General features: G+C 36.3%; 1 pseudogene; it reads right to left on the bottom strand.

The window, feature by feature from the left end:
* LOC120595056 (60S ribosomal protein L4-like) overlaps positions 1–13,048 on the bottom strand; it is a 28,083-nt pseudogene extending 15,035 nt beyond the window's left edge.
* Between the last annotated feature and the right edge of the window lie 12,234 nt (positions 13,049–25,282).

The following is a 25,282-nucleotide window of genomic DNA, read 5'->3' as shown; positions in this document are numbered from 1 at the left end:
AATAAATCAAAAAAAAAATAAAAGTTTTGGCAAGGATGTAGGAAAAAGGGAACCCTCACGCACCGTTGGTTAGATTGTAAATTGGTGCAGCCACTATGGAAAGCAGTTTGGAGGTTCCTCAAAAAATGAAATAGCACTACCTTTTGACCCAGCAATTACACTTCTGGATATTTATCTAAAGAAAACCAAAACACTAATTCATAAAGATCTCTGCACCAGTATGTTCACTGCAGCTCTATTCACAATAGCCAAGATATGGAAGCAACCTAAATGCCCATCAACAGATGATTAGATAAAGAATTTATGGTATCTATACACTATGGAATAGTAATCAGCCATAAAAAAATGAAATCCTACCATTTACAAAGACATGAATGGACCTAGAGGGTATTAGGCTGAGCGAAATAAGGCAGACAGAGAAAGATAAATACCATATGATTTCACTTATATGTGGAATCTAAGAAACAAAAGGAACAAACTAAAGGAAAACAGACTCACAGAAATCTAGAACAAACTGGTGACTGTCAGAGGAGAGGAGGTTGGAGGGCTGGGTTAAAATGTGAAGAGATGAAGAAGTACAAATTAGTAGTAATGAAACAGAAATGGGGACATAGAGAACAGTATAGGGAACATAGCCAATATTATTATAAGGGCTGTGTGTAGAGCCAGATGGGTTTAGAGTAATCAGGGGTATCATTTCATAAATTATATAAATATATAACCACTGTACTGTGTACCTGAAACTAATATAAAATAATAAAAAAATAAAAGAAAAGAAGGACTTACATATGGATTTAACAAACTGAAGAAAATGGAAAAAGGAAAACAAAATGCTGTTGGGCAAGAAGAACGCAAAATACATCCTCAATCCTCCTTTCCCTGTCCAGAGGAAATAATTATTTCTCTTTGGTGCATAACCTTTGAGATCTCTCGATTATCTTTGCATCCTAAGTTTTGAGGACCAGCCTTTAGCAATGATTGATGAACACTGAAAATTCAATCAAATTTAACCACATTTCAATCCATCGCCATTCTCTTTTTTCTTGAAGTAAGGTAAATTCAATCATACCAAAAGATCAGTATATTTGACATATGAAATACATTTGTGTTACCTCACAAATTGTTAACTTGTACCACATGAAGTAGGTAAAATTTCGAACATGGATATATATATACCTAAGGCAATGATAATAGCAAATGTTGATCTTGTGGAACCTTGTATAATATCTAAAAATGTTTTTCAATCAACAGTGTATGGAAGAATAATACTTGCTAATGGACCATCATAGGCAGGAGTAAGAGCAAGATCCTTTGCTGATGGAAAAGCCTCTTAAATTGAGTTCAAGGATTGGGAAAGACCCTGATCTCTTTGTGACGCTACATAAGTCAAACCAGTGATGACCATGATGAACCAGTGACCACCCATGGGCTGGTCAGTTCATTTGAGCCTTTGTTGCCTTCAGGGATTGGTATATATCCTAACATACACAGGAACTTAGAGGGCCTCTCTGGACTGGTTTGTTGTATGGGTCTTTGTGGCAACTGAGGTCCTTCTAGTATTATTCTAGTATTATTACCTCAGAGTGAGGAGAGAATGACTGAGGTCTGGATTTCTGAGATGGCTCCTGTTCCACTGGCTGCTCATGGACTGGGAACTGGTTGCCTGAGGAAGAAGCATGGGAGGGAGATTTTACACACAATCCCTTCTTGTGCATTGAGTTTTATACCATGTACAAATATTATCTATTCCAAAAACAAATACAATTTAACGTTTAAAAAATTACAAAATACAAATGGCAATAAAAAATCTGGCATTTCAGGTGGAGGTTAAATTGCTATGTAGAATTTTAAAACCTTATATTCAGTTTAGTTTGCTTGGAAGCATCAAGAAATATGACAAAATATTTACATGTGGAAGATGCTACTTCCTATAAGATCCTGGATTAATGAAAAAAATCTAGGGATGTTGCTTTTATAGCTGACTGTATTCCATACAGGTGCTACGGCCACAGGATTCAAATCACCATAACCTAACCCACGAAGGAATACAGAAAATTATCCTCTAAATCAGCTTAAACTAAGCTTTCTTCCACTGAGTGAAATGTGTTCTATGTTATCTTGTTCACAATTAGAGTTTTTCTAATCCTAACCATGTTTTGTTATTTTTAAAATTTATAATGAGTTTTTGGGCTAATAGACAAATTTTGAGACTCTCTGAGAGATAGCATTTGTCTCTTCATTCATTAGCCTATGTACAATAGCATTTGAAATGTCATTTACTACACAAACAAGTAATTTATGAAATCTGTAAGATTCAAATACATGCAACTAATGGTACTAGATTGGAGTCTGTAGTTCTTCCACATAGTAGTTACATCGTTACTTAACACAGCATTAATGTTACTGCACTGAAATAGTCTGCATTCATCTAATGACATACGTTTATTTTCCAAGTATTTTGCAATTCAGTTTTAATTTGGGCAAGGAATGAGCTTGCCTTCTAGAAAACAAACTTAACATAGGCTGTATTCTGTTAACTTTTCTTTGTTTAGATATTTCTTTTATAGATCTAGGCATGTAAACATTTTGAATTTTCTACCTACTTATTATTACTAAGATATCATGAGGGTTATCCAGAAGTTAATAATTAAAAGAACATATCAAATGAAATTGTTTTCATGTTAATAACCCAAGGACAGATGTAAGTACATTTACTGAGTACTCTTTGTATCCATATATCTTCGCAATACTAAAAATAACTTGATTTTATTTCTGAAAAATTTTTGACCACTTCCTTTTCATTATCATTGTGGCCCTCTTGTTCAAGCATTCTCTTTCTCTATGTTCTTGACTTTCATTCTATTCTCCTCTAGGCCAACTAAATCAGCTGGAGGCTTATAAACTGATACTCCTTGTTAAGTCTCAGTACAATTAGAGAAGACAGAGTTTTCAACACTCCTGATTTTTTTATTTCTCATCAAACTGTGTGAGGCTGATTAAATTATGTAGTTGACATCTATGTTCTTAAAACAGAAGTGCATTTAATGGGATGTAGCAATCGAATAAAACTTCATCTTTATTTTTGAGCTGTTTTTTATGGTGAACAATGGCAAACATACAGTAAAAATGCATAAAGCTTAATACGTTATTATAAGGCAAAAGAGCATTTAACTATCATCCAGGTAAGCTAATAGAATATTGCCTGCACCCCATAACCCTCTCATGTCTTCTCTCCCATTTACAGCTCCCTTCCTTCCCACAAATTAAGCACTCTTCTGACTGTTGTGGTAATTACTTCCTTCCTTTATTCTGTAGGTTCACCACCTCTGTATTCTCTCAAACTGTAGTTTAGTTTGGTCTGTTTTTTACCTTCATATAAATGTAGTTTATAAACATTTGGGTCTGGCTTTGTATGGCTCAGGTTCCTGGCAAGAAACAAATAGCATATGCAGAAGAAGATTTATAAGAGTTTCATAAAGAGACTATATACAAGTTGTGTACAAGATTAAAGGAAATCAACAAGGGATGTCGCAGACCTCAGAGCTAACAATAGCAGGGAAGTAGGGAGCATTTACTACCTATAGGCCTGCAGGGACAAGCAACTACAGGAACCCTATGCTCCCTATTGCTGTTGGGGAGAGCTACTCAACAGCTAATGTGGCCTTTGGCAGAGAAATGTAGCAACTGCTAACTATGCCTTGGCAGAGAGCGTCCAAAAGAACAAATATACCAAACCTCTCTCCTTCTGCCCTCTCATCTGCCTCTTATTGGTGGGATCTGACCAAAAGCCAGAGGAAAACTGGCCCATTTGAAGAAATCCATACTAGTCAGGCTCCTAGACACAATGGAGAGTGGACCTGGAGGGGCAAATCGAGCATGTCCAGAACAGGCTTCTTTTTTTTTTTTACTGTATTTTGAGAGATTTATTCATATCATTGTAGATAGTTGTATTTTCTTTATTTTCACTGCTATACAGTGCTCTATCATGGATAAGTATCATCTATACTTATCCATTTTATTGTTGATGGACATTTGGGTTATATCTTGTCTTTGGCTATCATAACTAGTGTTTATTCATTGAAACACATTGGTAGGTATGTTTTCTACTGAGTGTTTATCAAGGCACAAAATCATTGGAAAATATGGCACATATAAAGTCATTTTTAGTAAATAATGCCAAAGTATTTTCCAGAGTTGTTCCACTGATTTACACACCCACAAGCAGCATGAGATTTCTGTTGTTCCATAGAGTTGCAAATCTTAGGTCTTGTCAGTCTTTTAAGTTTTAGCCATATTGGTATGTGGCGTAGTGTTATGCAATTTGCATTTCTTTCATGAATAATGAGGCAACACATTGTATATTTCATGGGCTATTTGGATAGCCTTCATGTTCTAGTTTCTTGTCCATTTTTCTTTTGAAGATTAATACAAAGACATTGTTGCCTGAAAGTTTCTTAATATGAATATTTATGTATATGTATGTATATAATATATGTTTGAAATTTTTGTTTAGAGATTCATTTTCCTCTTAGAAATACTGAGGTATGTTTCCTTTAAGCTTCAGCAGTTTACTATTTGCTTTTAAAATATTTTATAATTTTTGACTTTTACTTTTTAATGTTTGGGTCTTGTCTATTTTTCTGTTGTATTGTCTGTATTTTCCTTATTTATATATAGAAAGATTAGGAAATATACATATTGATATATCTATGGAAGGAATATAACAAGTTATCTAGTCTAGAGATTGGCAAACTACAGCCCTTGGGACAAATCTGGTCTGCTAGTTATATTTGTAAATAAAGTTTTACTACAACATAGCCCCATTTTTTTTTGATTATGTAATATCTGTGGATTTTATGCTACAATGGCATAGTTGAGTAGTTGGTCTCAGACTATGTGGCCCTCAAAGCCCTTAATATTTATTATTTGGCTCTTTACAGAATAAGTTTGCTGACCTCTGTTCAAGTTCATCCTCTTCGTTTGCTAGATGATGTATTATTAAATTGTACCCTTGAAACCCATATAATTTTATTAACCAATGCCACCTCAATAAATTTAATAAAAAATAATTAAAAAAAAAAAGAAAATTGGTCACCACCCATAGTCACATGACTGTTAGTGGCAGAGTGTGGATTAGGTCACAGATCTCCAGATTATTAGACTAGTGTTTTGGTTTTTTTTTTTCACTCCAACCTATAATTAAAAGTCTCCCCCTGATGCAACACGAAAGACTATGTCATAAGATGAGGCTTACTTTGGGCAGGATGGGGTCTTAAAATGGAGATAGATAGGAGCCCAGCCAATTAGATAGCAGGTCAGCACAGACTTGGTGGGCACAACCCTCTTGTCTTTCATAGCCTTCCTCTCTATCATGGATAAGACCCTGAAAATAATAACTCTCTTTTGCTCCTAAGCAGTAAAGAAAAAACATGAAGAATGAGTCTCTTCTTGTCCACAGCTGTTTCCCCCATATGTAGTACCAATAGGATGTTAGGTTATGTTGATTGAAAGTACTAGACAATTTAAATTTGTTATTTTCAACTTGGAAGTATTGTGTTACTGTTTACTTGAAAATTAAGATTTCCAAAGGACCTTGATTATTATTTACCATCCTTGTTGTCATTATTCACAGCTCCCTAGGCATAGAAAACATTCAATTAAATTTTCAAGCTGTGCTGGTTGGTGATGGATACAGGGAAAATTTCTATTGAAAAAAAATGACCTCAAATTTATTTTCTCAATATTGAGGCCTCAGCTTTCTTCTATTTGAAAAGGCACAATCAATTATTAAAGAATGTGTTAAATTATTTTACATTTTTTCTTACTCATGATCCTTAATCTCCCACAGTCTCACTGTTTCTAATAAAACACAGGAATGTTCAGATGGAAAGACTGATTTGGGGCTTCAAGTTTGTCCTTGTCCTCTTGTTGTTTACTACTTACTGCATTGTTTGCGGGTGTTAAGTGCCAAGTATCATAAAAGAGTATTTATCTAGCTAGACATTACCATAAATGAGGACCTTTTTGTAAGAGGGATAAAGAACTTAACAACTTGGTATCTATAAACCTAAACTTGTCATTCTTCTTTTACTACTCTGTAGGATAATTCTTTTTAAAGTTCACTTCAAGTCCTTCCTGCTTTGATATCTTTGCAAAGCTTTGACTTCAGTTGAAAACTTTTAGAACCAAAATTAGATTTAATTTTTTAAAATTTTATTTATAGAGTTAGGGAACAGTTTTTTTCTTTCTCTCCACGAGTACTTTTCTTTTAGTTCTGATCTTGTATCTCTCTATCTTTCTTCTTAGACAAATCAGGAAGAAGTATCTTAGTAATATAGAAGTAGGTACAGAGCGGGTACCTGCATGGTTTCATAGAACTACCATTACATGGCTTCATCATCCTCTGAACCATTTTCCTCAGTTATTTCTTAAGGAAGATGTGGAAAGAGACAACTTGAGATGTTTGCCATGTTACTGTTTTCTAAACTTGCAGTTCCATGTTATCCCATGGTTCCAAACAGCTGGCTGGATGCTTAGCCTCAAAAGCAGAGAGAGGGGGAACAGGTAATATTAAGTTGAACATAAAATTAGCATCCTCTTTTCACTCTTTGAAACGCTACTCAAAGCCAACAATCTGAGCGTTTGATTCCTTATCGACTATGTAATAGGAAAGTCACAGGCTCTGTTCACCTATTACTAAAATAAGGACACAGTTAACGGCAATATTCAAATTTCAATCTCTTAAGGTTCCAACTCCTTGACCAAAGACAATTTAGTGAGTTTTCCTCCCCATAGTTCCTGCTTGTTGAGTTCTGAGAATCCCCAGTGGCTTATATGTCTCCACAACTCTTAGTTCTAGTCATTTCCCAGAGCTGCTGTTGGCAGAGGTAGGATGTTACAGCATTTCCTGTAGAACTCACAAGTATCCTTAATCTTACGGCCCTACCTCATTCAGATGTTTTCTTCTCCTCTTAGCACTGATTCTGCTGTGGCCTCAATCACTTCTGAACCTGGGCATCAAAAGAGCCCAATGCCACTTTGTCACTCAACTGGAGGATCAGAGATCTGTAAATGGACACATGCAAAGGGAGAAGAACGATGTTCCTTTTAGGCTGTACACCAGCACCAGTTGTACATGGGTCTCCCTAATATTATAGCTCTCCTACCTGACTTGATCTGGCAATTAACATTTGGGTAATCAGCCCTAATTAAGATTTTGCTGGCTTCATGAAGGATTTCAACCATTTGACCATATGATCATGATGTTATGAGTTGAGAGAAAATTTCTTCTCTTTGAATGATGTTTGGTCAGAGCCCATAAGTGTCAAAGCTCTTTTAATTTGTAAGTGGCCTTTCCCTCGCCCTGCTATTCCCATTGTCCCTCCCCATCCAGGGGGTTCACATGTATTCAGAATAGCTGGTTAGAAGGAAGTAAAAGTATTCATTACTTTAGAGGCAAATTCAAGTGAAGTCTGGGGATGAACTGAGGCCAAAAGCAAGGCTAGACCTTTCACTCAGAGGGAAGTAAATGCTTAAAAAGATGTTACCTTTGATTAACTTCTCTCTGTATCTCAAGATCCTGTATTCCTATGGATTCTTTTCATGTATTTTCATTACAGTCTTAAAAAAGGTTTGCATCAGCATGTTACCTTAAAAAGTGGTGTCACTTTTGGAGAATTTACTTAGAAGGCAGCTGTTTTCCTTTCTCATCCCTTACCCCAGTTACTTTGCTGTATGCAGAACAAACTCCTATCTATCAGATTTGGTGCTAAGTCTAACTTTCAGACCAAATTCCTTACACCTATATGACCAAAATTTCTTGATTTTTAGTGCCATGGACCTCTTTGGCAGTCTCAAGCTTGTGGATCTTTATCAGGAAAATGTATTTAAATGCATAACATATGATACATAAGATTATAAAGGAGGCTAATTATAACGAAATAGTTAACCAAATATTTTCTTTAAATGTGCTTTGTACATTTAACAAGATCCAGTGGTAGGTCTAATAAACAATTTTGAAATAATGATAAAATATTTTGAATTAACAGCAACAATTATGATATGAAAATACCTATATTTTCTATTGGTGACAAATTGCAGTTACTGCTACCATTGCTCTGGTTTGTAATAGAAGGAAGTGCTATGTTGCAGTTAAATGCTAATGAAAATAAAGATGCCTTTTTTTCTTATCCACGTTTTTGGGCCCCCTGGATTTGGAGTTCACGGATTCCTGGTTAATATGTGACCTCTGTGCAGGGTTCCCATAGTCTTTCCTGTAATTTGGTGTTGGTTAAGGTTGCTGAAGTCCATTTAATATTCTGTGATAGCTTTGGCCCTTGAAGGGAACCAGAGTTTCCTGCCCCAATTAAAGCAGGAATTTTAGCTCCTTGGAGAACTAGAAGTTACTATTAAATAGATAGAAAGGGGATGCTACTTGGCTACACTGCTGAGAAGAATACAACCCTCAAGGACATGTGAGGCCTGGAGTAGTGAGGAGGAGGGTTGCCATCCACTTCTCTCTTTGGCAGCATCTTAACTCATTTGGATTTCCTGTAAGGATTTTTAAGCCTTTTGGTGCTTATCTTAGGTCTATGAGACCTTCCATTTTCCCTTACATAACCCCTACGAAACTGGATCTCTCGATGTTTTCTCATCTCTCCTTGTGCCTTTCCACCTCTGTGCCTTGGTGTGTGCTGCCCCTGTTCCTGAAGTAATCCCCTTTCCATTACCCTCTGCCACAGAGTTGGAATCCGGTAGGACTGTTGATGATTTGTTTTATTTCTTTTCCTTCATTAAAATTTCTCCTCCCCCCACCACCACCACACATACAACATATACATACCAGAATAGCTACCATTTATTTGTATTGTGAGTATGCACTAATCTTATTGTGGGAAAAATATTTAATATTTATTTTAGAATATTTACCAATCTTTTCAGGCTCCATTTAAATCCAACTACCTCTTTGATGCCTCCCCTAATATTTTCAATCCAAAAGGGATTCCCAGCCTGAATTCTCATTGCCTCCTCTGTGCTCATCATATTCTTCCTAGCATTAGTGTAGACACATTTATTGAATAAATTGCTTAATGTGTCTTTTCTTCTAGACTGTAAGTCCTTTGAAGAGAGTGCTTATGTGTTTATTTATTGCCATATTCTCCCCAGTACTCCCCAGTATCTTGCACATAATATTCTATTTATTTTATCATATTCTAATAAGCTAATTATTTAATATGCCACATAGTAAGCACTTAAGAAAAAAACACGTGTGGCAACATTTTGACTATAAGTGAAGATCGGTAACACTTTGGATGAAATAATATAAATTTCTCTTGATAAAAGCCACTATTTACTATAGTAAGAGCTGTTTATTAAAAGGTGGGCATTTCTACCCATCTTTCTGCATCAGAGTGGCCTCAGACCATAACTTTCCTGGCTCTGTACAACAAAGGGAGGGTTTTTTGTTAATCGAATTGGTCAGGCCATTTGTTGGGCTCCATGTTAGGAAGAAAGACATACAGGTAGGGCTGTAAGCCACCCCTACTCTGGGGACACCAACCACCTTAAATTGTGGCGGGGACACATGACAGGTAAGGGGAGGAAGTAGGAGCTGTCTTGGATCTTTGATCTAAACTGTATTTTCCAGTCTACCTTTTACAAGAGTCATTTAACCAGGGGTATCGAATGACTTCTCAGCTACTTTTTAAGTTTTACTTTGAGTCTCAGTCTTATGTTAGATTTTGCGCATAACATCCTCAGTCCAGATTTTCTCAGGGAGTGTATTTGAACAAGGCAGGAACTGGTTTTTTATTGGATCTCTTCCCATAATGTCATCAGAATTTTGCCAAAATCTCTCCTCCAACTTAAACATCACAGAGAAGTACAATGGGAAGTTGACCTCATTCTGTTTATTATATAGGCAGATGAGTTTTTTGTTTTATCTTGGATTTTAGAGCATAATGAAAAACTACCCAATTTCATAATATTAATGGTAGAAAGTACTGTTTACTAGCTGGAGACTCTCATGGAAGGTTTGGGCCAGATTTGTGCAGTGAAAAGAGATCCAAATGACATAAACTTTTCATGGTGGCATTTCTCCTCCATGTTCAGTAATGAGGGAAAGCAGACTGGGCTCATTGGTGTGTTTGCTCTACCCTGATGAGGTAATGAGAGATTCCTTGAGTAGAGTTCTGTATCCAGCTCTGCAACTGGCAGTGACGGGATCACTGTGGCATTTCCAGGTGACTATGCTTTTTGTGTATACCTCGTTTATATGCAACAATCTCTACATTATTTCTGTTTATATTCTCTTTTGCTGGAGCTGTCACTTGGTTTTATAACTTAATCCCACTGTGATATAAATGATTGGGATGATAATCCTCCAACATCACAGAAAAATGCAAGTACAAAGTATTCGTGGCATGGTTTTATAATATCTCAAGTGTTTGTAATTTAATCTTTGTATATAACAAACCATATTTTGTGTTTCCCTCCTCTTTGGAACGTTATCCCTTCAGCAGCAGGTAATAGTCATAGAAGCTGGGGACTAGTTTAACCATATGGCAATATCTAGGGTTTAACTCAGCAGTTAAAATCTTGAGTGAAAGTTTCTTCTAATTTCTTAAATATTTTATGTCATTCTTTTTGTCCAGCAGTACATTGTATAAATCAAGTGAAATAGAAAGGAGATTGTGGTAAGTTAAAAATGAGACATTGATCTCCAAGGACATAATTTTTTCACCTGTAATAATTTGTTTTAAAGTAAACGAGCTTTTAAATAAGTTTATAGGCCTTAATTACTCCTAGGGAAAAAACTATTTTGTTGAATTTATGTTCCTGTCCTTTTCTTCCAACATGAAATTGTAAGCGGTTTTCAAAATACTAGTGAAACTAGAGAAGCAAATAGCATGCTAGACATAAATAGACTTGGTCTTATAAGCTATTGTACACTAAGAAAACATTATTTGTCCATAGTGGAAATGGCTAAGTGGGAAAATAATGGACTTTTGCACTGGACTCTAAGAAAAGTTAGCCATAGAGCTCCAGACTTGTATATCCATGTCTCCTGTTGTATATCTCAAAGGTAACTCAATTTATTACACTAGAAACCAGACGTTAGTCTCTTGCCTAGTCATTACATTATATTCCTTCCTTGGTGAAAGGTATCACCCTTCAACCAGTGAAATGTGGAAGAATAATGTATTGAAATGTTGAATTGTGCCTTTTCACCTCATGTTTTTCCTTTCCAGTTTATTTAAAAATGGTGTAACTCTTTCATACAGAAAGAGTCTCTCAATGTGACTCCAAGCCTCAGGGATCTTGACTGCGCCTGAAGTAGAATGGCCTGGAGTCTAAGGCTGGTCTTTGGATATAGCTTAAGCCAGTTTCAAAGAGAGGAGTTGAGAAGGGGAAGGCTTTAGAGGATCAGGAGAGAAAATGGAGAATAACCCAGCTAGAAAGAGAGGAGAGAAGTCTGTGAGGATTTCTGCAGGGGACATGGGTGGCACCTTCCTGGCTATGCCCCTAAAAGTGGATGGCCCTCTGAAAAATGACTGTATGTCCCTAAAGAGGCTGTATTCCACTCCATCAAAGTTCCTATGACCTGGAAATAATAATACTGCAGGAGCCAAAGGGATGAAGGAGACCAGAACAACAAACAGCTCACTAGTTACCAGGGTGGAGAGAGAACTATTAAACAAGGAGGGGGACTATTTGACGCAACTCTGAGGAAGAGCCAGTATGGCTGGAGGAGAGAGCAAGGTGAGAGTAGTGCAAAATAAACTGGAGAGAGAAAGAACCTCTTTTGAACATAGGCCTGTCCTGATGATCTGCTCAGCATGCAGCTTCTTAAAACAAGAATGCTGGGGTAGCTTCATCTATCATCCCCCTTAAGAAAATGATTCTCTTCCTGAAAATAAATTCCATGAGGACTTCTCATCTACTCCTGTCTTCCCTTCTTTCCTCCTTCTTCTCTTCCTTTCTTTTCTTTCTTTCATCTATTGAAGTATGCCCACAACCGATACTTATAGAGGTCTGTGTGGGAAACAGTAGTATTAAGCTCTACCACTTAATAATTGTGTGACTCTGGGTAAGCTACCTAATCAAGCTAAGCCTCATTTTACTCATTAATAAAGGGAATAATACTGGTCTTAAGAGTACCATTGAGAGGAATTCTGTCTGAGAAGCACTTATCACAGAATCTGGCTCAATAGATGGGAATCATCATCATGGTTTGTTGTGTCTTCTGACAGGCAGTAGACACTGGGGACTCAGTGGTAAACAAGTCAAGATTCCTGATCTCATGAATCTTTCATAACACATTTTGCTTTCACATCAGCTTCAACTCTCTGTCTACTAGCTAGGCTCTAATACACTCATTTCTGAATAAGTATATTCTTATACTCTTATAATAAAATTTCCAAAGAATAACAAGTAATTTTTAAAGGCTTAAATAAAAATGAACCTATTATGAAGTATTCTATTAAAGCAGGAGGAAATTTTCAGTAGGTTGAAAAAAATATTACCTGTGCTTTTTTGTTGTTGTTCTTGAAGTTTACCATAAAACATGAATATGAACTTTTAACAGAATTTGAACTTTTGAATATGTATAATTTTTTTTAGACTGTAAACTGAAATAAAATCACTGGTAACACATAGGCCTAAGGTAGATGACACTTGGCTATTACATTACTCTGTCCTCTCTGTTTGGAGATTCTTGCATTATTTCATCCAAAATCCCTGTGGTATTTAATTATGTTCCACATAGAAGTAAGTTTGCCATGAAGCTAATAATATTTAAGTTCTAAGACTCCTTACTTGCACTGGATCTTCTAAGATTCTGTTCCTAATTTTGTTACTGTAATTTTCTATTATTTTTCTTAAGAAATAATTACTTACGTTCAGACTCCAGGAAAGCTGGAACTGTTCCTGGTTTCCCACAAAGAGCTTCTTTCACCTTGGTGGGAGGTAGAGCTATTGTTCTTACTATGTTTTCTCTAAAGTGAAACTTGTGGCTCATGTCAATGCGTTTATCCCCTTCCTCATGCATCTAATGATGCTTATATTTCACTGCATCATCTGGGAATCTCCCTGTGATGACCAAAAAGTCATATCACACACACACACACACACACATATATACACACAATTACAAGCAATTCTTCAAAATATTTTTATTGTTTAAAGTACATAGTAAAAACCTAAATATCCCTTTTCAGGCCTCCTCTCACACAATTCTATTCTCCCAAGAGAACCACTGTTAACCATTTGTGCCTATCTTTCCAGATCTCTTTTTCTATATTTGCATATATGTAAACTTGAAACATTTTAAACTAAAATTGTATATTGTTAATAAACAATCATACTATATACATTGCTCTGCAAAACTTTTTACTTAGCAATATATCTAGGCTATCTTTCCAATCAGTACATAAAGCTCTAACTTATTCTTTTTAAATCTTAGGTAATTTTCATTGATTTTTTTAAATTAGCCATTCACCAATTGATAACAATCAAGTTATTTCTCATTTTTACCACTACAGATATCACGGTAACAAACATCTATGTACATAGATTTGTGTAAATCGTTCTGTGAGATAGATTCTTAAGAGAAGAACTGCTGGATTTTACTTGATTATTGCCAAATTGCTCTCTTGCAGTCTGTACCAATTATATTACCACTAATGATATATTTCTGTTGAATTTACCACCAGGAGTGGAATTATGGGGTCCTAGGTAATGCATATATTTGTTTGAATTTAGATTGTGCCAAACAGTATTCTAACGTTGTTTCACCAACTTACATTCCCACCAGCAATATGTGAAAGTTCTAATTGCTCTATAACCTTGCCAATATTTGGTATTGTCACATTCTAAAATTTTTGTCATTATGTTGGGTATATTGTAATATCTCATTTTTATTTTATTCTTCATTTTCACATCTACTAAAGTAGTTAACCACCTTTCTAGATGTTTACTGGCCACTGGGAACATTTCCTTGTAAACTTTAAGTTTTTTGCTCATTTTTAAAACAAATTAGGCTCTCTTATTTTTATTGATTTGTAGGATACAAATCTTCTTATACATGGATTGTATAGATCCTCTTTCAATTGATTGCCTTTTCATTGTTTTAATGATGTCTGTTGATGAGCAAGTTTTTTATTTTAATGTAGTCCAATTTATCTGTCTCTTCTTTTATGGTTACTGATATTTGTGCCCCATTTAAGAAATCTCTGCCTACCCTTGAGGTGATGAAAATGTCTTCTATGTTATCTTCTAGATGTTTTATTGTTTTACATTTCACATAGAGATCTATAATCCTCCCAATGTTGATTTTAGTGTATGATATAAGCTAGGAGTCAAGATTTATTTTATTCTCTATGAATATTCAATTTATGCAGCACCATTTATTGAAAAGACCATTTTTCACCCACTGTTCTATAATGTCACTTTTTTCATAAATCAAGTGACTGTTGGTCAACTATCTCATCTATTCTGTTGGTTTATTTCTCTATCCCAGTGACATTATCATACTTTGTATGTAGACAATCATGTGGTCTGTGAATGCAAAGAATTTTTTTTTATCAGGTATGGATGTTGGATTTTGTCAAATGCTTTTGCTGTATTTATTGATATTATCACATGGTTTTTCCTTTTCAGTCTGTTGATATCAATTACATTGATTTTTCCCTGCTAGAATTGTGATTGGGATTTTATGAAATCTTTATAAAATAAGGAAGCTTAACATCTTTACAATAATAAGTTCTTCAATTTATGAATCCTGATAATGGTTTGCAGTTTTCTGTGTGGTGGTCTTGGACATTTTTCTTCCTCTCTCTCCTACCCTCTTCCTTCCTTTCTTCCTTCCTTCTTTCCTTTCTTCCTCCCTCTTCTTCCTTCCTTCCTTCTTTCCTTCCTTTCTTCTTTTTACTTCTACTAAAATAGACTGCGTAGGTAGTTGTTTTTAAAATATGTCCACATATTTTTGGCACTCCTTACATCAAAGGTGGGATAATGTCCTCTTCCGCTGCATCTAGGCTTGGCTGAGCGACTTGATTGTAACCAACAAGTGCAGTAGAAGTGATGCTGTGTAACTTTTCAGTCTAGGTCAGAAAAAGCCAAATCTCATCATAGACATTCTCTTTTAAATTATGACATTAAATTATCTTTAGTAATTCAGCCTTTACTATGGTGCCTGGCACTAGACTCTATAAATATCTTTAAAATACTTTTAAAATAGTGTTGTATTAGACCTCCATGTATAAGGTTGAAAGTGGTGAAATCAGGATGGGAGTAGATGGGAGAGAGGGAGTGGAACAACCTTGTGAAGAAAATGTTTTTATTATAATTCTATGTATGGGAAAACTAAGGCCTGAAGAGGTAAGTTACTTGTCTATGTAAAGGGAGAGTCATATCGCTAGCCTGCAAGCCATATCTGGTTTCAATGTTCTTGTTCTTTCCTCACTATTATTAGAGGCAGGCAGAATACCTCACCAAGGAGTACAAGATTGATATGCCATATTTTCCCAGAGGACATTTTATTCAAGGGTAATTAATTTAAATTTCAAAATATGCATGATATATTTTGAAGTAAAAGAAATAATTTTCCATCTTTTAAAAAGATAAAATACAATAATTCAAAGAAATATTATTTTTGCAACTTCTTATTTGGGGCTGTAACTCCAAAATCATCAATTTACATTCTCTCTTTTGGTAGGAATTTTCAAGATTCATTATGATGTGCCTTATTACTTCTGATCCACGGAAAGATGATTTTTTTTTTTTTTGAGCCATGATTTGCAGGGCACTAATTATGCAATTCTAAATATTATTAAGTCCTTTTTGGTTTCTGATATCTGCCAAATACTATGCTTATCACCGTTCCTTATGTAGATTTATAACATCCCTGCAAAGTAGGCAATATTACATCATATTCTAAGTGAAGTATCTGATCCTTAGAGGCTAAGCAATTTACCTACATTTTAAAAGAGCAAAGATTCAATATTAGGTCTGTTTGTCTCTAAAGACTGTGCTCTTAACCCCTAATATTGTTTAATCACAGGATTTCATGAGTTAGAGTTCTCTGTATAAGTCATAGGGGTGGGAATATTAGTTGTAGATACAGGCAATACTTGATTAGACTCAAGTATAGCCTAATTGTGATTCCAACATGGTTGAAAATAGGACCATTCTGTACAAGTTAGATCTCTGATCTCCCTGGATAGAATTTATAATTGCTTCAGAGTGCACTTATCAGCTCCTCTCTGATTGGCCAGCTTGTTTATGGTGAGGTATCATACCTATGCACACATCTGCTCAGCCATCTGTAGTGTAAAATGTTGTCAATCATTCTTACTTAAGGGAAACCATTGGATTTTAGTTTTGGAAAATTACTGTCCTATAGAAGGATAAAACAGGATGCCAGTAGTAAAGACATTTTAACAACATGTCTTACTTTAGATGAATTCCTGATTATATGGATTGTAAACTTAGGATTTTAAAGTACATGCTCTCTCAGCCTATGAAAGCAGTTCATTTTATGCATCTGAATCACTAAGTCATATGTTTTCCTTCCAAAGACAGACTATGTTATCAAGTCTGATAGTCAAAGCTCTCAGACCAAATGAAACCTATTTTTGGTAGTTGTGATTGTGGTAGAGAATGGTGGCTGGTGAAAAGGGGTATAAGGAACCATAACCCTGCTGGTAATTCACCGGTTTCTTAGAAAACCCACCAGTTTAGTGAAGTAATAAGTCTTCTAGTTGATGATTTATTTTTTTAAAAAAAGGCATGAAACTATTACACACACTATCTCCACACTCCCTCTACTGTTACCAAGTCAATGCACTTTGGACAACTTTATCTCCCATATACATCCAATCAATGCAGATTGACTTCAGATTTATTTGAGTCCTACATCACAAATGTTGAAGGTAAGTCTCCATAGGGAGATTTTATTTTAACTTCTAGTGATGATTCTCAAAGCTGAAGGAACTAGACGGGGTCAGGAGACCTAGGGCTGCTTCTCATTCCAGATGTTCAGTTTGGACTCATTTGGATGTATTTTCATTATTTCCTGGCTACCTTTCTAGGCAGAATTCACAGCTTGAAGTTATATAAATGGAAACTACTTCTAGTGACATGATGTGACCTTCCTCCTCAAAACTGGCCCTTTTCCCAGTCACAATGAATAGGGCTGTCATCTGCCCAGTGGCTCATGCCAGAAAACTAGGAGCTATTCTGTTACCTTCTACTTCCCCTGGCTATATTAAATCTATTACAAAGTCCTTTTATTTAATCTGGAATAGACCCTTAAGTAGCCTCTCTCCTTGCTTCCTCCTCCAATCAGTATCCTCCACACTGTAGCCAGAGAGATAGTCTCAAAAATTATCGATTAATATATTATCTCACAAATATGTTTTTAGAGCCTACTATGTGTAAAAGATACAGTAGGGAAAAAGATAACGAGATGAGTAAAGTTTTTTCATCATGAGAATGCAAGACAAATTATATCAGGCTTCTCTCTCAATTCTCTGCACTCTCAAATTCATATTATAACACTTTGATAGATTTCTAGTTGTTTTTAAGATAAAAACCAAAATATTTCTAATAATTATTTCATAATCAGGTCCCCATCCTTCTAGATTCACCTTTTGTCAGCATTCGCTTCACTCTAACCACCTGGCCTTATTTCTGTTCCTTAATTATGCTATCTGCTATGCTACTTCAGGGCCTTCGCACAGGCTATACTTTTTGCCCAGAATACTTTCAGTCCCACCACCCACCATTAGCCCTCAGATCTCAGTTCGAATGTCTCTTCCTCAGGGAAGCCTTCCTAGATCCGCCAGACTAGGCCACATCCTTAAATTCTATAAAAGTTTCTTTTGTGGTATTCATCACAGTTATTCTTGGGATTAACTGATTAATGACTTAACTCCCAGAAGTTTCTAAGCACCAGGAGGTTTTTGCTCACCATTTGTAACCCTAGAGGCCTAGAAGCATACTTCATGGGTAATAAGTGTTCAAAATGATATTTTCTAAGTAAATAATTGTTTGAACAAATGGACTCTCACTTGGGCCTTCACTTCTAGTCCAATCTTGGGTTGGCCACATATATTGATAATTTTTGAAAGCATAGGTTCTTGCAATGAACATGGCTAAGAAGCAATTTCATCTTTTCCAATTATTAGCAAGTTATTCACCCTCTGAGGCACTCAGTTTTGGTACCAATATCAAAGGTTGTTGTAAGGATTAAACGGAACAATGACAAAAACCACTTAGCATAGTGATAGGCATGCGATAAACACTTGATATGTGATAGTCAAATAGTAACAATAAGTCATTATTGCTTAACATGGCCTATGTCTGCACTCTTAAAGTAACAGTACTTGGTTTTTCCTGCTGTCAGTTAGTTATATGTAGACAAGGTGTTCCTTGGGGAGAGAAGGACTTCAGAAATCCCAAGTATCATTCTTCTTATTATTTTGAATTCCACTTCCATTCAGAAGGATTAACTGTTGGAGCAGAGACTACTATCATCACCTAATATCCATTCTCTCCTTCTGTTATAATAATAGAATTTTTAAGGACACACACTGCCAAGAAGAAAATCCACACTTATCAGCCTTTGTGCATCTGGGTGTGTCTGCTTAACTAAGTTCGGGCCAATGAAATAATGTTTGTGGCAGTTCTTGAAACATTCTCCAAGATATAGCTGGTGTATACTCCCTGCCCTTTTTATTATTTTCTCATTCCTTCTACCTTTTTGTTGAAATTCTGGGATGATGGCTAGACCTGGAGCTGCTGTCTTGGATTATAAATTGACCATGGGAGTGGAGGCCATGCAAACAGAGATTCAAGGTAGAGCCTAGATTTCCAAGGCCTTTTTAGGTTTAAAACCCACTCATTGGAGTAGAGCCACCACACAACTCTGGACTATCTCCCTCCTAACTCAGAGAGAAGCAAACTTCTGTCTTATTCAAGCCACCGATATAAGAATTTGCAGCCCAAACTAAATTTTAGCCAATATAGCTTTGTACTATACAAGACATGAAAAGGAAAAGAGATGCCTTGCCTTCTTTCCAAGCCCGGTCAAGTGGTGATTCTGACATCTGTTTTCCTCTGAGACTCATAAGCACAATGTGGTGATCTGGTTTCAGTTCTATAGAGACCAGAAGAATCTTTCTTTCTATGCCTTTCCATATCCAATCCGAATCAGAATCCTAGTACATTATGTAGCTTGTTCAGCCATTCATTCAGACATCAAATATCTGTCCCTTATGCACTGTGGAGGAGGCCCTGTTTTAGGTTCTTGGGTCATGTCAATAAGCTAAGCAGCTGAACTGAGATTTGAATAGATTTCTCCTGTTTATGAGGACCTCCCTGCTTTCTGCAGGAGAGACAGTCATATTTCTAGATATAATTTCAACTTCAGTATCTTTTTGGCTTTAGGGAGAATTCTATGTTGATGGGGAGACATACAGTTAACACAGGCATCTTCTTTAGCTTCCACTGTTTGTATAGACAAACGAAAAATATTTTCTTTTTTTATGACATTTTATGGTCAGAGATTTGGTCATCGTAGGTTGAGAGGAAGTTTGGTCATAGGTCAGAGATCCTTCCATCATCTCATCTGGACAGGACTTCTTCCTCTATCCTTGCCAGAATGTAGATCAGTCACTCTGGGGTATAGTGATGGAGAAGCCATGTGGTTACAGACAAGGTGGCAGGCCAGCAATTCCAGGTGGCTCACCAAAGACACACAGGCAACATGTTTTCTCTTTCAGGTTCAAATTTTGGTCTGCTCTTGATGACCTTGGGCAGAATATCATTAAAAAAGGACCACCGCTTCTTCTTGTTCAGCCATTGCCAGTCCATGCCGGCCCCAAAGGGGCCATACTTATCTTAGCATTTTGGTACCCAGCGTTAATCTGGGTAAACTGGTGTTCTTTTTCATTCTAATGGGACCAAATTTTCTCCCCTCTTGTTGCCCTTAATTGTTATTTATATAGTAATTAGGATTCAAGTATGGCTGTACAAAATTCTCAAATAATTCTTTATGTTTCCATTCCTAATTCAAGAAGATAGTATACCTTGCCTTTCCTTGCCTCAGAGAAACTTTGTTTCAGGGGATTCCTGTTCTGTTTTTCAAAAATTTAAACTATTGAGTAGACTAGGATTGCTGGAGAGAGGAAGATTGTGTGATTACCCTCCACACCTTGACCATACACAAGATATGGCAGGAATCAGGGAGGCTGTCTTGTAGAATGCCAGAGAACATGGCCCCATAGAGCATCCAGGTGGCTGTGTCAAAGCCTCCCAAGTTCTTGAGTGACATAGAAGCAGCAGACCAAGGAACCTGATAGGACCACATGGGTAGATACAGAATAATGTAGAAATGGCCCCTGTGGAGGAATAACAAGAGGCCTCATCACTCTCGGGCCCCTCTATGATCTTAGGACTGGTACTGTGTTAAAGAGTGCGCATGGAGAAGCCCCAAGAATGAGTCTGATTAAATGGAAGCTTGCAGTTCAAATTAAGGTGAACAACAGAAAATCAAAACGTGTCATTTATTGCATGCTTGTGTTTATGTATTGAAGTGGATTATAGTGAATAAAAGCATGGGCTCAAAATTGGCTTGGTTGTTTACTGGCTGTGTGACTTTAAACAAATTAGTTAACAATATGATCAGTTGTCTCATCTATACAATGGGGCAGTTGTAGCATTTACCTCATATCTTTGTTGTGAGAATCAAATTAATTGATATAGTGCTTTGTACCTAGTAAGCATTCTATGTATTAGTAATTGTTAAGATCATCCGTTTATGGAAGATATGCTTTTCTTTCTGTTGGTTATATTATTGTTTTTAAATTACTAAGAGGCAAATACTTTGGAAAAGAATTTTAAAGCTATAGTATTAGGAAAACATTAATCATCAAAAAGCAATAAAAAGTGAGTTACAATCTTTGAGGTGATTTAAGAAAAACTTAAGAAATGGTATTGAATTTGCAGCAATTTCACATTTTCTGAGAAAAACTTTTGTTTGGTACAGTAAGGACTACCCATCGTAAATAATGCCATGTGCTGTAACATCCATGTTTGTTTAATTTATGGCCAAACATTGCAGAAGCTGCTCCGTCCTCCCCTTGCAAACCAATTCAGGAAACACCTCTCATGACCTCATCTTCCATGGACACCCTTGCCTTCTGGTATTGGGGATTTTTAGTGAGAACCTAATGCCTATGCATGGGTAATACAGAATAAACACCAATAAATTCTGTGGCTAGATTGATTATTCCTAAAACCTCTACTGTAGTCAGTAGAACACCCATTCTGCATTTTGGTTCAATGCTCATGAAGTCTAATTCATGACTTGTAAACCCTTGTTTCCTATATAGATTCTTAGCTATATGCATCAGGGAAGAGCATCTCAAAGTTTATAGTACACTTGAACTACCTGGGAGTCTTGTTAAAATGAAGGTTCTCATGCAGTAAGACTGGGGTGTGCCTGAGATTCTGCATTTCTAAATAGCCCCCAAGTGATGGCCACAATGATGATCAAGGACCACACTTTGAATAATCAGAGCCTAGGTTCCGACAGGAGAAACATACCAATCAGAGTGTTGTGAGGGTCTGCGAGAGGTTGCCAAGGGAACCTATCTGTTGATTATCCTTTCCCTGCAGAACTCAAGCAATGGATATGTAACAACCTGACAGGAATTTTTCAGATGCAGTTTCCTCTGGAGTCTGGACTGACTAAATGACCTCTGACAGTTACTATTCTGTCTGCAGTTTTGTGATTAGATTACAGACTACTGGGTGTTATGATATTTGATTCCATACACATTCATGTGCCTGTATGGTGCACAGCATTCTACCAGGATGTTGGATAAATTTTAAATCAATAGATTGCCAATATTCCAATATTTTAAATTTTGCCGGGAGTTCACTGCAATATTAACTGGCTGAGTGGAAGGTTAAAACCCTGTGAAATTTTTCTTGGTGATTTTATTTGACATTACTCTGTAGCAGCGATCTCCAACCTTTTTACTACCAGGGACCAGTGCTCTTATGGAATCTAATGCCTCATGATCTGAGGTAGAGCTGAAGTGGTGATGCTAGTGCTAGGGAGTGGCTGCAAATACATACGAAGTTTTGCTGGCTCGCCCCGCTGCTTACCTCCTGCTCTGCGGCCTGGTTCCTAACAGGCCATAGACTGGTACTAGCCCAGCATTAGGGACTCTTGCTCTAAATTATTGGGTAGAATATGTTTTTATATATCAAGAAACTGACATGTGAAAATATTGATGCACATCTATTTGTTAGCATTATAATTGACACAGAGATGAAATGTCTAAAGAGTGGACTCTTGAAAGTATCAAATAGAAACTGGCATAACATATACAAACACGCCATAGAATTAATCATTGAGTGATACACAGCTATTCACTATAAACTATTTCTCTCACCAGCCAAAATTAAGATCTTTATTTTCTCCTACCCTAATTTATCAAGAATCCTGGTACTGCAAAGAACTTATATAAGAGAATTCCAATTTTCATAATTAATGAGTAATGGAGGAGTATGGTGGAGAAGGAAGAGAGATAACAAAGAATAAGTTCTTTTCCTTCTTAGGAGTTTCAAATTGTGTTGGAGAGAACACTCGCCTGTATGGAGCCATTAGTGAACAATTCAAGATGCTATAGTACAGTGGCTCTCAAACTTTGATCAGTATCAGAATCGCCAGGGGAACTTGGTAGAAACACTCAGGCCTTAGTCCACTTCAACGAGCCTGTGATCTTGGCTAGTTCTTCAGGCTAGATTCTGATGCCCCGCAGACTGTGAACCAGTGTAGACACTTTGTATACTGTGTAGCAGTTGAGATTCCAGAGGAGTAATGGGTTGGGAAATGGGAGGAGACTTCAAGTATAAGATATAGCTGAAGAGGAGACTTGCAATGAATATGAAGAAGGAAAGGTTGTCAAGGAAGGATTTTCTGAAAAGGCATCTTGAGCTTAGAGTTGATGAGACTCAAGGGATAAGCTAGATGAAGAGAAGGGACGAGGCATTCCATTCAGGGAACAGCCTGGGTAAAGCGTGGAAGCAAGGAGAAGCCCACCTTGCTGGGGAAAGTGAATAGATGGAAATATCTGGAACAGAGGGTGAAGGTAAGGAAATGGAAGAGATGAGCCAGAGAGTGAAGGAAATGATATGTAAACTCAGAAGCTTGGACTTCGTCCTGCGTGATGTGGAGTCATTGCAAACTTTTATGCAGAGGAATGACATGATCCCACTTGCAAGTGAGAAAGACTGTTGTGTCATTTTGTGGGTAGAAAGAGGGAGCCAGGTTAATAGGCTGTGGATACTGCTTAAGCAAGAAAGGATGAAATCCTGAACCAAGCCTGTGAAAACAGAAAGAAGGGAAATGGGAGATAAAAAGGAGTCAGTGCAGTATGATGAGAAAGATGCACAGGCTCTCGAGTCAAACAGACCTGAGTTAAGATCCTTTTCTTGTACAAAATTAGCTCTGTGGCCGTGGACAAGTTATTAAACTCCTTGGAAGCTGTTTCCTCACATTTAAAATGAGTATGTTAATCATCACAACATTCCTAGAACGTAGGAAATCATGAGACAATGTATGTAAAAGGTCCAACACAGTGCCTGATGTGTAGAATGGCAGAAAATGGTATCTATTATTATTAGAAAAATATACATATTGGGGCTCATTGGTAGGCATAGGGCATAAATGAGAAAGAAGTAAAAAGCTGTCTGCTCTTAATCCTTAATATATTTCCTAGCCCCCTGATATTGATCTCCATAGCTGCTATGTTGAAGACTTAGAAGATATTCAAGTTTTTAAATTTAAGTTCAAAATCGTCCTCTTTAGACCTGATTTTTGATTCGAGCTCCATTTTTAAGGTATTTATTAAGCACTTACTATACAATAAAGGGTGAATGTTTTACATGCAAGGCTTTGTTTTAATCCTAATTATACAAAACATATCTACTCATTTTATTCCTGTCATAAACTGCCTTGTTTCTCCAGTTTTCTCATTTTGTGTGTCTGTCACACAACTTACAGAGAATCTTTTATATCCCTGAGAGACTTTCGCTTATCTGTAGCTTCATTTCTTGGCCAAATGCTTGCTGATCTTATAACTTAACCTAATTCTAAATCAGAGGAAATAAAGAGAGAGATGAAGGAATAGAAGTAGAAAGTATACAAAGTGTCTGATTCTTGCCTATTTTATCATTTAGAAATACAACTATTCAAGCAACTGTGCAAATAGTTCCTTTCTTTCTCTTCCCCCTCCCAGTTTCTCTTAATGTCAAAAATAAGGGACATGTTTTAAGTATGTCATAGAAGGTTAAAGTGCTATTATATTTTAAAAATGTGTTCTTTGCTCCTCGTTTACAGAAATCACAGCAGCGAATGGTTTTGACAATGAAATGTATTATAGAGATTTCAATAGATTGCAAAGCTGGAAAAATTTATTGACACTTCCTTTATCTAACAAAAAGTCATGTTTGTATTCATTGGAGAATTTAAGGGAAAAGAAAAAACTTTTGGGGAAAGCCTATTGATTTTTGCTTAATAATACAACAGAAATAAAGGTAGATTGTCAGGTATAAGTTTCTCTGACGATTATGAAATTTTAATAAAAAAAATCACACCACCACAATGTTCAAACATATCCAGTAGCTGTTATTGATTCACATATGCAAATTCAAATAAAAACTATTAGAAAATATAATTATTCTTGACATTTTTTACTACATATATTAAACAGACAGCATTTTACTTAGCTTAGGAAAGCTTTGTTTTCAAGCAGCTTTTGGCCTAGATATAATAACTCTTGCTTTTTACTCAATTTTACAGCAGGATTATGCTTTTACAAAACTGAAAAATGTATTATATAATTTGTGCATTAGTGACATTTGCACAGAAACATGTACAACAGACTTTTAGGGCCAACTTTTTCTTCTGACAAAAGTCCAACAGATCATTGCTGAACACTGTCATTGTTTTTCTATGAAATTGGGTTTCTATGAAGGGTGTTGCAATTTTATGAGTCATGAAAGCTTTTTATAAGTTATGTAGTGCCAATGAGAAATTGCGATATAGGATATCACTCAATAATGCACTTGCTGACTGATTTAGAAAGTGGAGAATGTAAACAAACATAGGTCATATATACTGTATCATTCTAAAATAAAGAAAGATAATGGTTTTATCTACCTGTGATGTTCTCAGTTTGGGCTAGTCAATATTTAGTGTTTAAAA

This window comes from Pteropus medius, unplaced genomic scaffold, assembly GCF_902729225.1.
Source record: "Pteropus medius unplaced genomic scaffold, Ma_sr-lr_union100, whole genome shotgun sequence".
Lineage (NCBI taxonomy): Eukaryota > Metazoa > Chordata > Mammalia > Chiroptera > Pteropodidae > Pteropus > Pteropus medius.
This window is presented reverse-complemented; position numbering and strand designations above follow the sequence as displayed.